The sequence below is a fragment of the Eupeodes corollae genome, chromosome 1 (assembly GCF_945859685.1).
Source record: "Eupeodes corollae chromosome 1, idEupCoro1.1, whole genome shotgun sequence".
Lineage (NCBI taxonomy): Eukaryota > Metazoa > Arthropoda > Insecta > Diptera > Syrphidae > Eupeodes > Eupeodes corollae.
This window is the reverse complement of record NC_079147.1, coordinates 227,627,171-227,643,532: the sequence shown is the minus strand read 5'-3', so window position 1 is coordinate 227,643,532 and position 16,362 is coordinate 227,627,171. Positions and strand designations below refer to the sequence as shown.

The 16,362-nt window shown below is 32.9% G+C and overlaps 1 protein-coding gene across 4 annotated transcripts in view; it reads right to left on the bottom strand.

Annotated features, from left to right (window-relative positions):
- LOC129953831 (1-phosphatidylinositol 4,5-bisphosphate phosphodiesterase) overlaps positions 1–16,152 on the bottom strand; it is a 109,438-nt gene extending 93,286 nt beyond the window's left edge. For all 4 annotated transcript variants that reach the window (XM_056067315.1, XM_056067316.1, XM_056067317.1 and 1 more), the window contains exon 1: positions 15,728–16,152. The gene's annotated coding sequence lies outside the window, so the exon portion shown is untranslated. The remainder of the gene's footprint in view (positions 1–15,727) is intronic.
- Between the last annotated feature and the right edge of the window lie 210 nt (positions 16,153–16,362).

Here is a 16,362-nt window from a genome sequence, read left to right as displayed (position 1 = left end):
GATAAAAATTAAAGTAGAATCTTACTACGGATGGGTTTTTGACATTTATACGAGTCTCGAATGGATATAATGTGATTTCGTTCTTAAATTTTGGTACGATTTATATTTTATTTGTATCTCGATGGCTGTGTTCGTTGAGTAGTTGTGCATTTGGAATCATTTGTTTTCCATTGATAACTAAGTTTTGCTATGCTTCGTTTTTGTACACAAACAAGCAAATAAACAGACCATAATGCATTATCTATAAAACCAACTCCTCCATACATGTTTTATTCGCAAATTTGATTCAACTCCAATCCTCGACTGGAATCGACTGGTGTAGAAAGAATTGAGGAAAGCGTCAAGCTCGCTTCAACACCACATGTTTATGTAGTTGTCTACGAACAAACCCCCTTATTGAAGTTTTTATTTTATGTCAAAGTTGCAAGTGTTAAATAAACTTTTTCTTCTCCATTTCCAGATGTTTTCTTACCATTTCTTCTTGATTTCCATTTTATTAGTTTTAGTTAGTTTTTTTGCCAAGTTAATTTTTTACTTTTGATTTTCACAAAACTTTCCTCTATTTGAGTGTTTTTTTTTTTTAATTATTATTTTGACAGATCTTCTTTCAGTTGTACTAATTGTACTAAAATCTGGCTACTGCCGATGCGTTCTCTTGGGAATTTTTTACTATACTATTTATAGAATGCCAAAAAAACACGGGTATTTCATCAAAAGAATCGATTCTTGCAACAATTCGCGTGGTGGTCATTTAAATATCGTAGTGTTTCACAGATAATGTTAAAACGTTCAAAGTTTATAATAAAAAGAAATATCTTGAAAAAAAAAAACATTTTGTATGTCGTTTATTTTAGTTTAATTTTGAAACCCCAAAATAAATACCAGTGCATAATAAGAAGTTTTAAAATTAGACACTATTCGTTTTAACCCGTTTCACTCTAAACATTAAATGCGTAATCGGACCTAAAAATAATCTTAAGATGTTTCGTACTTGAGATATATTAAAGCTTTTAACTACTTTATACTCTAAAATAAAACACTAGTTTGTATATACACATATATGTATACTTTAGCTATAGATATAACTTATAACGAAGTAAAATAAGTGACGTTTGTTTGACGCACTTCTGAAGCAGTCCATGTTCAATGTAATTTATGTAAAAAAGCTAATAATGATTTAATCTACTTGGATTATTCAGAAGGAAGAGTGTTTTTAATTTTTCAAGAGAAAATTCGAAAAGAGATCAAGATTAAAAAAAATATTACCTCGTGTTATGTGTTTTCCAAAGTGTGGTTTTTAATCTGTCAATACATTTTTCGCTGTTGGTCTTTTTGACAAATGTCACTTAATCTGTGCTTAGGTTGGTTTGTTATTTTATAATGAACAGAATTGCTCCAGATTTATTAAAAAGAAATCAGTTCGCTCAACTCATCAATGGATGGAAGGAAACATTTGCTGAGCGCTATATCTCGCGTCGTGGCCCTGTAGCTTGGCCTTCAAGATCGGTGCGATTAAACATGGCGGGAATATGATTTGTGGGATTATGAAAAGTCGCTTGTCTACGAAGATAATTCCGAGGGAATTAATGCGATAAGTTATCAAAAATTAAAAATCTTAGCTGGAATGTTGTGTAAATCTACAGGGTTTTTCAACGGGGACGCTACAAAAGTAGTACGACAGGGACTTTTCAGTAAGGTTTGCCATTTTATGGTGGAAAGGTATACGAGCCAACAACTAGTCGAAATTATTAAAATTTACTACAGAAATTCGGAGTCAGTGGCCTCAAGAGTGCTACGTCTAATTTATGGTAGTCATAATCGACCTAGCAGATCAACAATTGAGCGTCTACTGGACAAATTTGAATCCACTGACTGAAACAGTACAAAATGTTTCCGTGAATATTGCTGCCGCTAAAGCTTCAGTTGCAGAAAGCCCAAATGTGTCTCTTACACGTCAACCGTTGAGCATCTCTGTCAACATTAAATTGACGTAAGAACTGAAGCCGCTTGACCACCACAAACGTCGTATGATCGTGAATTGGGCTAAGCAAGAACTTGAAAATGCTTCGGATTTTTATCGAAAAATCATCTTCAGCGATGATGCTCATTTCTGGCTCAATGGCTACGATATTGGTCAGGCTGTCTGTGGAAGTGGCTAATGTTCGACGTGTTTTTATAACATCGGCGATTTTTGCTTGTTTAAAAAATGGAAGAATTGAAGAGTCAAAGAATTTGTATTAAATGTTCAGTTTTAAATGAAATAAATTGTAACAAATTGTGTGAAATGTTACAAAAAGCCTATGGTGAGTCTGCTATGAAAAAAAAAAACAAGTGTTTACGAGTGGTATGAGTGATTCCACGTTGAAGATAACGAACGTCAATAATGGATGAAAATGTGAAAAAAGTAGAAAAAATGGTTATGAATGATCGCCGAATCACAATAAGAGAAGTTTCTGATGAAGTTGGCATATCAATTGGCTCATCTCATAAATGTTTTCAAATGTTTTGGGCATGAAACGATTGGCAGCAAAATTAATTCCAAAACTGCTGAATTTTGAACAAAAAAAAAACAATCGCATTAGCTTCGCTCAGGAGCTGTTAAAAGACGTCAACAACGATGCAAGTTTGCTTGAACTGGTGATGAAACATGGGTGTACTGCTATGATGTCGAAACAAAAGCACAATTGCCACCTGGAAGCATCCAACGTCATTCATTGCTTTTGCACCACGATAACGCTCACTCTTCCTCCATAATCACCAGATATGGCTTCGTTTGACGTTTTCCTTTTTCCAAAGTTGAAGAGACCCATGAAAGGACGGCGTTTTTCCTCGATTGAAGAAATATATAATATCAAGAGTGGTTCGAAGATTGGAATAAACGCTGACATAAGTGTAATATATCTGAGGGACAACTTTGAAGGGGACCACATCGATGTATACGAATAAGTAAATATTTTTTTGAAAAAACGAAAATTCCGGGTGCTTTTTGAACAGACCTCCTACTCTATGAGTCATCATTGCATCCCAAAAAACTTAAGGTTTGGTGTGGTTTATGGGCCGGTGGCGTTACTGTGATGGGGATCGCTACCGTTCAATGATAACCGAATATTTTTGCACCTATTGAACTGCGTAATCGGACCTAAAAATAATCTTAAGATGTTTCGTACTTGAGATATATTAAAGCTTTTAACTACTTTATACTCTAAAATAAAACACTAGTTTGTATATACACATATATGTATACTTTAGCTATAGATATAACTTATAACGAAGTAAAATAAGTGACGTTTGTTTGACGCACTTCTGAAGCAGTCCATGTTCAATGTAATTTATGTAAAAAAGCTAATAATGATTTAATCTACTTGGATTATTCAGAAGGAAGAGTGTTTTTAATTTTTCAAGAGAAAATTCGAAAAGAGATCAAGATTAAAAAAAATATTACCTCGTGTTATGTGTTTTCCAAAGTGTGGTTTTTAATCTGTCAATACATTTTTCGCTGTTGGTCTTTTTGACAAATGTCACTTAATCTGTGCTTAGGTTGGTTTGTTATTTTATAATGAACAGAATTGCTCCAGATTTATTAAAAAGAAATCAGTTCGCTCAACTCATCAATGGATGGAAGGAAACATTTGCTGAGCGCTATATCTCGCGTCGTGGCCCTGTAGCTTGGCCTTCAAGATCGGTGCGATTAAACATGGCGGGAATATGATTTGTGGGATTATGAAAAGTCGCTTGTCTACGAAGATAATTCCGAGGGAATTAATGCGATAAGTTATCAAAAATTAAAAATCTTAGCTGGAATGTTGTGTAAATCTACAGGGTTTTTCAACGGGGACGCTACAAAAGTAGTACGACAGGGACTTTTCAGTAAGGTTTGCCATTTTATGGTGGAAAGGTATACGAGCCAACAACTAGTCGAAATTATTAAAATTTACTACAGAAATTCGGAGTCAGTGGCCTCAAGAGTGCTACGTCTAATTTATGGTAGTCATAATCGACCTAGCAGATCAACAATTGAGCGTCTACTGGACAAATTTGAATCCACTGACTGAAACAGTACAAAATGTTTCCGTGAATATTGCTGCCGCTAAAGCTTCAGTTGCAGAAAGCCCAAATGTGTCTCTTACACGTCAACCGTTGAGCATCTCTGTCAACATTAAATTGACGTAAGAACTGAAGCCGCTTGACCACCACAAACGTCGTATGATCGTGAATTGGGCTAAGCAAGAACTTGAAAATGCTTCGGATTTTTATCGAAAAATCATCTTCAGCGATGATGCTCATTTCTGGCTCAATGGCTACGATATTGGTCAGGCTGTCTGTGGAAGTGGCTAATGTTCGACGTGTTTTTATAACATCGGCGATTTTTGCTTGTTTAAAAAATGGAAGAATTGAAGAGTCAAAGAATTTGTATTAAATGTTCAGTTTTAAATGAAATAAATTGTAACAAATTGTGTGAAATGTTACAAAAAGCCTATGGTGAGTCTGCTATGAAAAAAAAAAACAAGTGTTTACGAGTGGTATGAGTGATTCCACGTTGAAGATAACGAACGTCAATAATGGATGAAAATGTGAAAAAAGTAGAAAAAATGGTTATGAATGATCGCCGAATCACAATAAGAGAAGTTTCTGATGAAGTTGGCATATCAATTGGCTCATCTCATAAATGTTTTCAAATGTTTTGGGCATGAAACGATTGGCAGCAAAATTAATTCCAAAACTGCTGAATTTTGAACAAAAAAAAAACAATCGCATTAGCTTCGCTCAGGAGCTGTTAAAAGACGTCAACAACGATGCAAGTTTGCTTGAACTGGTGATGAAACATGGGTGTACTGCTATGATGTCGAAACAAAAGCACAATTGCCACCTGGAAGCATCCAACGTCATTCATTGCTTTTGCACCACGATAACGCTCACTCTTCCTCCATAATCACCAGATATGGCTTCGTTTGACGTTTTCCTTTTTCCAAAGTTGAAGAGACCCATGAAAGGACGGCGTTTTTCCTCGATTGAAGAAATATATAATATCAAGAGTGGTTCGAAGATTGGAATAAACGCTGACATAAGTGTAATATATCTGAGGGACAACTTTGAAGGGGACCACATCGATGTATACGAATAAGTAAATATTTTTTTGAAAAAACGAAAATTCCGGGTGCTTTTTGAACAGACCTCCTACTCTATGAGTCATCATTGCATCCCAAAAAACTTAAGGTTTGGTGTGGTTTATGGGCCGGTGGCGTTACTGTGATGGGGATCGCTACCGTTCAATGATAACCGAATATTTTTGCACCTATTGAACTGGCTTGGTTCCAACAAGACGGCGCACGCCGAATGTCACAATCAATTTATTACCAAGTTTGGAGAACGTCTTATCTCAGTCCAGTCACTTGCCCGTTTCGGTCGTGCGATTTGACGCCGTTAGACTTCCTCTGAGGCTACATCAAGTCTATGGCAAGTCCAGCAAGCCAGCGATTGGTGAACTTTGTACGAATATCGAACGTGAAATTATAGCAGCATCGGTCGATTAATGCTTAAAAACCTTCGAAAATTGGGTTCAGCGTCTGGACTTCTACAAGCGTGCCCATGGTGGCCATGCAAAAGAAATCGAGTTTATACATAATGCAATAGAACGTACTTTCACAGGAAGAAAGAATTTCGTTGATATCCAAAACAGTTTTTGTTTTATTTAAAAAAAATAAACTTTTGTAGCGCTTTTATTGAAAAACCCGATATATTGCAGTTTTTATTTCACCAACTTTAACAAGTCCTTTCTATGATTGAATTGAAATTAATTAAACGACCTTTGAATGGTAGAATATAATTGCATTACACAATTTAACATTGAAAATTAAAATCACTAATAAGAAAAAACAACGCGTTAATTTGGCGGTTTTTCTAATTTTTGGTGGTGCGGCGGCGGTGTTGCGTTCTGCGCGGCTACTGCAAAGTTTGTTTATGTTTGCATGTTTATCTACATATCTAGGGCTTGTTAATATAATGGAGATACGAAATATCAAATTACAAATATGTTAAGAGCTGTATGAAATTGATAAAACCTTTTATTTTATATTTAATATCGTATGTACCTATTTATGATAACCTATACGATAAATTAGAACAGAAAGTGCTCATTTGAATGGTTAACTTTTTCACTACAAGCTCCATAATGGACTGTAGCAGAGCAAAGGCATACACAAAAATTAATTTCCATATTTTTGAAAGGGTTTCAGTGTCGTTTGTAATTAAATTAAAAATATCTATGTACATACAGTATTGTGCAAAAGATAAGCATCTATTTCGACTCTTCATTTCACGTTTGTTGTTAGCATTCGTTTTTTTATGTTAGTAATTTAGGGTTCATTTTATTTTATTTAAAATAACCATTCTTAATCATGCTTATTTTGAGATTCGCTTTCTATAGAATGTTAGTAGAATTCGAGAAAATTGTATTCCGAAATTTGAACGATTCGAAAGTTCAGCGAACCAATCGAACGTTCGTTTATGTGTTTGAAAGCTAAGCAAATCTTGATTTTCGAATGATTCGAATTAAATGTCATTTTTATGTTGTTCAAATTTATTTGTAGCGTAAGCCTTTTATTTGTAAAAAATTATTTTCTTTTACAAACTTTGTTACTCAAAGCTTTCTACACTCATTTGACATTCTTAAAGGTTTTTAAATATTATTTTGAAACAACCGACAAAAATGATACTGGTAAGAGATTTGACAATTAAAAAGTTTGAGCAAGTGAATGGGAAGTCAATAAAGGAAAGGTTGTGTCTCGGAAAATGTTGTTTTTGTTGAATAGTCTTAAAAACAGGTGAATTGACAGGATACAAATATAATGCTTTTTAAACAAATTTATTTCATTCAAGCTTATTTGGAAATTGGTTTTCGATCTATAGTTTTTCGAATTTGAAAAGATTTTATTTTAAAATTCGATCGATTCGAAAGTTTGCTGATTTGATCGAAACTTAATTTTAAAAAAACTAAGTATACTTTGACTTTGAATGATTCGAATCAAATGTCATTGTTGAAGCACAAGTAGTTCATAAACCTATTATTGAATTTTATTAAGCTTACTTTTTGAATTCACTTAAAATCTATGTATGTATATTTAAATTAACTTTCAACTTAAAACTAAATTTATTTTCAAATTGATATTTTGGTTACTTACACTATAATTTAAATGTTAAACTTAAAGTCTAAACTTGAATTGAAACTTAAAACCTTAATTTAAATTAAAAATCTAAAATGTAAATGAAAAATCATTGCGATTATAGCTTAAAATGTCAAGATCCTAAACTCGTACTAAAATTCTTAACTTTTCAAATTTGCCGCCACTAAAAATCATCGGCCATCTTTTATTGTAAAAAAATGTACTAAAACTAAAAACAAGAAAGAGAAATAAGAAAATAAAAGAAGGATCTGGATTCAAGCACAGACCACCGTACTATAAAGTTTAAATTTGTTTTGCGTTTTTCTTTACTCTGCTCTAAACTGTAAATTTTAACAATTTGTATACGATAATTAAACGAAATTGGTTTTATATTTTATAAGGGGCACAGTAACGTTCTGATTGGAGCAATAGGGAGCAAAAAGAAGTTCTGATAAGGCTGATGGAGAAGAATCCGGAGGTAGCAAAGGGTTTTTCTTTAAACCGTGTAGATGCTGACCGGTTTTGGAGAGATGCTGCCGTGAAACTCAATAGCCATAGGCCCACATCTAAAGACGGTGATACCTGGAAAATTTTTGCACATAAAGTAAGTGAAGTAAAAGATACAAAATTTTCGTGTTCAAGGTCTGGGCTGATTTCAAAAATAAAACCAAAAAGAAGTTGGTTAAAAACGATACAAAAAGGAAGCAGTCCAGTTTCAACGGTGATAATTTAATTTTATTATCAGAATTTGAACAAGCTATCGTTCGAATTACCTCGCTAAGCCAGTCTGTGAGTGGAAATCAAGGCCAAGGTATTTGGACTAAATAAAACTCGTATTGAGGAGTCTGATGTGGCAGAAATACTTCGAACTGATCAAAATGTTTTAAAATACAAAAAAATTAAAAATAAATCAAATAGCAACATCAGTAAATTTCAAACAGCTCATCACGACATTGAATATTTTGTCAAGTTCATTTTTTGCAATTATTTGAAAATGAACTCTTTTCGTTAGAAACTCAAAATGTACTAAATTCACTCTAATGAATAGATTCATTCAATCGAATTATGTATTCGTTCGAATATCAAAATGAGAATGAATATTATTTTTTAGGATGAAATGTAAAAAAAAATTATTGAATCTACATTCTAACAACTTAAGTAGCTGTGATTTCACTAAAATGTTAAAATTAAGGTCGGGACTTTTATAGGTTATTTTGGGATAGAATAAAATCAACACAATGCCACTAGAAATTCGATTTGGTTCAATAAAGGCTTCGAGTAAGTTTCTTTTTTGCAATTTGAGGAAAAATCTAACATCACAGCTTTAACTTTAAAATATACCGATATGTGACCATAAATGTTATTCCCTTGAAAATTTTATTTTTCATTTCGTTATTTCAATGAAAGTAAGAAAAAATACGAAGCCTTACACAGTAGAATTTGATAAAACCACTAAAGGAAAATAAAAGAAAAATGGGCCCTTAATTCTACGAAGTGCGTTAATTAGCTTAAAAGAAGTCGTAGACGTATTACGATTCGGAGACGGGCAATGTAATACGATCTATAAAATTACACACTATCCATGAAAAGGTTGGTATGAAAAAAAGGTTGATTCTTTTTATAATACTTACACTCAAATTTACTTTAACGATATTAAATGAATTTAGACAGCTTGAATTATGAGCTTCTCCATTATTGCTAGACTAAAACAATTTTGGAATTAATGGTTCAAGGCAATAAGAAAACCGACCCTTCGTCTAGATAAACTGTTGTTCTTGTGATCTACAATTGGATCTTCTGTCTTTTTCGGTTAAGCTAAAAAAAAACTCATCTAACTACAGTTGATTTATATTTTTAGTTCTCCCGGAAGGTAAAAGAAGTGGAAGGAATTAGGTATGAGTTTTCACGATAGTTATTGTATAAATTTAAAACTTAATTTTTTAAGTTTTTATTAGCTGTGTTGATACGAATAGGCTCTAAAACAAGATCGAGTGAAAATAAGCTAAGTATAGGACTGAAACTCTAAGAATACTTGAACAGTGTAAGAATACAGTTCAGTGTCAATGTGGCATAAAAGAAGATCGTACAGTTACACTAAGGAGCTATGGAAAATAAAAGAAGTATCCATATAGCAGACGTTTTTGTTAAGCTAAGCCCTTAAAATTTCAGTAGTTAGGTTTTCTACATATATTTATTATTTGAAAATATCGTTACCTAATCCCCTATATACAAATTAATATCAAAGAACAATTAGTAACATTTTATTTTAAATTGATTTCGGTCCTAATTAACCTCCCATAGGAAGTTATTGTATTCTGTCCGATTTGTCGAATTGAAAATTTTGACATTCCTTAGCCTAAATAAAAGATTTTTAAAGAGATTTCTGTGCGTACGTTCGTACGTCCGTACGTTCGTACGTCCGTACGTTTGTCGTTCATATCTCAAGAACAAGTGGAGATATCGACTTCAAATAAATGTTGTTAGAGAGATAATAATACAGAAAGGACTCTTAATGGAATAAGTGGTTTATCTACCTTAGCAATTTAAAACAAACAAAAATGAAAACTTTCTTTAACCCCAAATATCTCACGAACCAATAACGCTAGCGAATTTAATAATTTGTATATTAAATATTGTGACGTAATAACAAACTAGTATATTTTGAAGAAACAAAATCAACTAACGGTGTTTTTTATAAATCGAAAAATTTGAAGACAAATAAAGAGTGATTTTTTTGAGGTTAGGATTTTCATGCATTAGTATTTGACAGATCACGCGGGATTTCAGACATGGTCAAAGAAAAAGATGCTCAGTATGCTTTGACATTTCATCATGAATAGACTTACTAACGAGAAACGCTTGCAAATCATTGAATTTTATTACCAAAATCAGTGTTCGGTTCGAAATGTGTTTCGCGCTTTACGTCCGATTTATGGTCTACATAATCGACCAAGTAAGCAAACAATTAATGCGATTGTGACCAAGTTTCGCACTCAGTTTACTTTATTGGACATTAAACGTACAGAAGAGAATATTGCGTCTGTTTCTGAGAGTGTTGCTGAAGACCGTGAAATGTCGATTCGTCGCCGTTCACAGCAATTGGGTTTGTGTTATTCGACCACATGGAAGATTTTACGCAAAGATCTTGGTGTAAAACCGTATAAAATACAGCTCGTGCAAGAACTGAAGCCGAACGATCTGCCACAACGTCGAATTTTCAGTGAATGGGCCCTAGAAAAGTTGGCAGAAAGTCCGCTTTTTTATCGACAAATTTTGTTCAGCGATGAGGCTCATTTCTGGTTGAATGGCTACGTAAATAAGCAAAATTGCCGCATTTGGAGTGAAAAGCAACCAGAAGCCGTTCAAGAACTGCCCATGCATCCCGAAAAATGCACTGTTTGGTGTGGTTTGTACGCTGGTGGAATCATTGGACCGTATTTTTTCAAAGATGCTGTTGGACGCAACGTTACGTTCAATGCTAACAAACTGTTTGTTGCCAAAAATGGAAGAACTGAACTTGGTTGACATGTGGTTTCAACAAGATGGCGCTACATGCCACACAGCTCGAGATTCTATGGCCGTTTTGAGGGAAAACTTCGGAGAACAATTCATCTCAAGGAATGGACCGGTAAGTTGGCCACCAAGATCATGTGATTTGATGCCTTTAGACTATTTTTTGTGGGGCTACGTCAAGTCTTAAGTCTACACAAATAAGCCAGCAACTATTCCAGCTTTGGAAGACAACATTTCCGAAGAAATTCGGGCTATTCCGGCTGAAATGCTCGAAAAAGTTACCCAAAATTGGACTTTCCGAATGGACCACCTAAGACGCAGCCGCGGTCAACATTTAAATGAAATTATCTTTAAAAAGTAAATGTCATGGACCAATCTAACGTTTCAAATAAAGAATCGATGAGATTTTGCAAATTTTATGCGTTTTTTTTTTTTTTAAAAAGTTCTCAAGCTCTTAAAAAATCACCGTTTAATTGACACCCCAAAAATGTTACGAACAAAAATGATTTTATGTCCAAAATAATTGTATGCAACGAAGAATAACGTTTTTGACAACACTGATAAAATTTGAGAACAATCGAATAGACATTGGACTTTCGACTCAAATATCATTTCTAAAATTAAAAATATTGGCTTCAAACTAATTGCATCTTATTGAAATTGTTGTTTTAAACATTCAGTAAATTTTGTATTAAATTCCAAAAGTCAAAGTAATGTTCGGTTCTCTTTATCTCGTGAATAAATGAAGGTATTGATAAATTTTAAGTCTCTTAAAATAAAAAAAACACTTCTTAACCAACTTGGAAAAACGCAACGCCTTGATGTCTGCAGAGCTTATATGTCCTGGACCAAGGAGTGCAGTTTGTTGTCTTTTTAGACGAAAACAAATTTAACTTTGAGAGATCCGATGGTTATGCTTCCTACTTTCATGATCTTCGAAAGGAATAGAATGATGGCTGTTATACAGCTGTTCTGATGGTGTATTTGTATGGGCAGCTTAAATCTACTGTGGCACAATTGAACAATTTCTAACTCGTCTTATGAATGCCACAGCATACAATGGTGCACTAAGAACGGTGTTCCCTGCAATCAAGGATATTTTTGGGCCCTTAGAATGGAAGTTCCAACACGTTAACGCCCCTATCCACACCTCTAAGTTCGTAAAGTATTGGATTGAGCTCCAAAAAGTACCCTTACTGATATGACCGCCATACTCGCCCGACTTTAACATAACACAAAATGTTTGGGGGTTGGCTATCACGCATGGTATACGAGTCTGGAAGGCAATATCCAACTGAAGCGGAACTCATCGAAGGAATAAAAAGTCCCTGACAGACTATTTCTCTGGACTATATAAAGAAATTATATGATTGTTTACCCAACAGTATGTACGAGGTCATAGTTATCCGTGGTGGTACAACACATTATTAATTTTTTAAAGAATAAGTTCTTAATGTTCTTAATTAAAATTAAAAACAAAACATGAACGTATTCTCTGCTCATATTTCTATGTTATTTAACATTTTCAAATGGAGGTTTTGATCAAATGTCCGAAAAAATAATATAATTTTACTTATTTAATTCTTTAAAATTCTGTTAAAAATGTTATTTATTGAGATCGTACCGAAATTTTCATTTCTTTTCGGGGATAATGTTATAAACTTTCATGATCAAAAAGTTAATTTCAAATGCCTTATTTGACTGGCTGATATTAAGCTCCAAAGTCAGAAAGCATAGGGATCGCTTATCGGCTGTCGGACAGTGTATAAGAATTTGAAAAATCAACAAAAATGCTACTTTTTCGACTCAAAATGTCGGGAACAAAAACAAATATTGAAATCAACCTTTTTTATCGTATGAAAAGTATAGTTAATAGATTTTAATTAATTTTTAAGAAAAATTCAATTGACAAAATTTTTCTCAAAACAAGAATCTTACAAACGTTTTAACCAAGACTATTCGATAAACGGGATGGGTAGTTATCAGTATGTCGCACCTAGCCTCTTTTATTACAAGTTATTTTCACACAGACTTTTTTAGCTCACCATAGGAAGTTGTAATCGTCCGATTTGTGGAATTGAAAATGGTGACATTTATCGACGTTTCAAGGTCTCTAGAATCTGAATCAGGATTTAGAAATAAGTCTTTTCTGTCTGTGCTTGTGGACGTACATTCTTACGTTCAGAATAATATTTGTTGTAGTCCATTTTTCAAGAACCAGTACAGAGCAGAAAGGACTTTCAAAAGATTTGAGTGGGTGTGTTTTTTTTACACAGTCTTACAACAAGTGAACATTTTAGTTGACAGCAAATATCTCACGAACCAATAACGCTTTCGAATTCAATTAAACTTTGTATTGTATAATGTAAAGTGAACGTGATATAAAATTAGTATAATTTTCGAGAAAAAAATCAATTAACGGCCTTTTTTATAAATCAAAATACTGAAAAAAATACATTCATACAAAAAACTTTATTAACTCCAGAATAATCTTAAGCAATTATTAAAAACGCTTTTAACAACTGGTAAAATGTTAAGAAAAATCAAAGCAACGTTTTCTTTACAAAAAACTACAAATAGTTGGTAAAAATTTATGTCCGACACCAATATCTTCGCAACTATTAAAAATATTACCTTTAAACTTATATCATCTAAAATTATTTTTTTTTAAATATTTACAAAAATACGACTGTCATTTTTTTAATAAAAAAATGAGAATCTACAAAAAATACTAGATAAAATTTTTGAAAAACTGATTTTCGATCGAAATGTCTCAAGAATAAGTGAAGTTGTTGACTTCAATATTAATTAAGGTAAGATAATAGCCTTAAAACATCCAATCTGTATTTTCTTAAATTAGAAATAGAAACTTGCAAAAAATGCTCCTTTTTCTACTCAAAATATCGGGAACAAAAACAGATATTGGAAACAGTTAAAAATATTGTTGCAAACTTTACGTTATTTTTTTTTTAGAAAAGTCAATTGACATGAAATCCTCCGAAAACTAAACTGATAACAAAACGTTTCCAACCTAGTATTATGAGATCAAAAATAGACAATTTTGTTCATCTCACACAAAATATTGATATTAATATTTTGTTAAAGTTTTAGAAAAATCGACAGACGTGCACAAATGTGAAGTTTAAAGTATTGGTCGCATCTGTTCCAAATCGAAAAATAGGTTGTAATTCAATAAAAAATCATATATATGTACATAGATCTATTATGATTTCAAAACCCACCATATGTTTCGGATTAAAAAAATATGTATTTTAATGTTTAAATTTAATTCAAAACTATTTACACACGCACCCAACCACAAGTCCAGGCAAATAATTTACAGAAAAATAACAAACATAATCTTTCAATCACTTACCTAATTAAATACGCAAATAGGTATATATATATATATATTATATACATATATATAATACCTTCCTCTCACTGATGGTCTCTTTTCAATTTAAAAAAAAATGTATCTCACATCCTCTAATCAAAATTTCAACTGAATAAAATAAACATTCATACAAACATACAAATTCCTATATAGGAACTTGTATAGAACTTGTTAACTTTCAATCTCAGCTGAGAATTCCTTTTTGTCCTCCTTTTTTTTGAAAACAGTGTCACACTCAGGTACATTTATCCATAATCACTTGGGTATAGGGTTTGTTTAATTGCGCCAGAAAATAAACTAGGAGCCAAAATGTTACAACATACGGAATTGTATGTACCCATACACTAAATGTACATATCTAAACCTATTAAAAACAAAACTTTCACTTTCACATTCAAAAAATATATGTAGGTATATACTTTGTCCTTCATCACAGACTTGGTCGTTATCGTTGGATATATCTAGACATTATGTAGTTAATTAATCTCTTATCCATTTATACATACTGCTACTTCCGAGGCAAATAATTACTAATAAGTGTTGAGATAGTTTCACTTGCCATATGGCAACTTGTTTCATCTGTTTTGAAGTTGATAGGGCGTTTGAGTAAGATTAAATCGCTATACATAAGTTCCGGCTGCAGTTATTAGGTAATAATTTCAAAACTTGAAGGAAACGTAGGTATAAACACTTTTTGATAGATTTGAGAAACTCTCAAAAAATCATTTGTTTTGAATCGTAACCAGTAAGTCTCCTTTTCCACAGTTTTCAAAACACAATCAAATAAAAAGATTTTTGTCTTCTTTAAACTGTTTACTTATTTTGTAAAACTTAAAATATGCAACAATTAAGATTGAAGATTATTCTCAATAATTTATTTGTTAAATAAGGGCAAATTAAGAAGTTGTCAATAAATCTGACAACCTAAATTGTGTGATGGTTATTTCGTACAAATAGAGCGCAATTATATTTTTTAATATCGCCCATAGAATAGACTGTATCGACTCTAAAAAAATATGTAAACATTTTCGAAACAATTCGCCTTGACTCTTGACAATCAAATTGAAAATCACACTCGAAAGAGAATATACACAATAGCTCGGCTCGGTGTTGCTTTCGTGGAGTTCTCTTCCTCTCATTGTCAAAGTAATAAAAACTACGACCTGAAAGCCTAAACAAAAATAACCAAACTTAAAAGAAGAGAAGTCTTGCGCATTAATTTTTGAGGAACAGGGATAAGTTCCTCCCGCTCCCAAAGCCAAAGCCAGAGCCAGAAACAGAAACAGAACAGAAGTGATGTTCAAATTTTCCTTGATTTTCTTTTTTTTACTTTTTTTTGTTTCATGACCATCCGCTAGGAAATGCATTCGTGTTAATCAAAAAGGTCCTAGAAATTTCGTAATAAGATATTTTGCAAAGGCGCCTTCTAGGCCATATTCAATACCTGATAAAAATAATTGTATTTACGTGTTATGAGAGGGATAAAAACAAAACAGACTACAGATAAAGTAGATGATATCGATGATGGTCAATTTTAAGATAAGATTGAAATTTTTGTTAAACAAAACGGTCTTAAAATAAAATAAAGAACGATAAACCCACACCCCATGGAACTGGCTATAACTTCAGCTGCCAACACTGTATACTTTGTACACACCTTGATATTTTTATTTTGCACTTTGGGAATACTTTTTTCCACTGTTTCACTTCTGAATGGCACTTGCATTTGGTTTACAATTTATAATAATCGTGTAAATAACTTTGAGATTAAAGAAACTTATATTTCTCATTTTTTGGTTTTGGAATTTATTCACTTTATCGAAAATTTGCAACAAAGGGTGTATTTTTTATTTTTCAAAAACCAACGATGGTTTGTTTGGTTGAATTAAAGCTGAGACACTTCTGAGATCTAATTTTTATTTTTTATTTTTATAATATTTGGATCTTTTTGTATTATTTAAAAAATGAGATAAAAAACGAAAACACACTACTGAGGCGGAGGTGGTGGATACAGCCAACCAACCTCAGCTCTTAGGTTATTTTCCGCTAGAACTTGCGCTGCGAACGAACGACGGTGATAAACTAAACAAAAGGCAAAAGCTTCCAGAGTATCAGTGCTCTGTTCTGTGGAGCCAAAGCCAACCATCATGGACGAAACCATTTACTGCTGCCGATGATGACGTTGTTGTAGCTGACGGCGGCGACCGAACCGACGACGACGACGGGCTTCATAAGGTTTCAATTGCGCGCGAGGGGTATGTAATCGCATTTACAACCCTCTTTCTTCTTTTC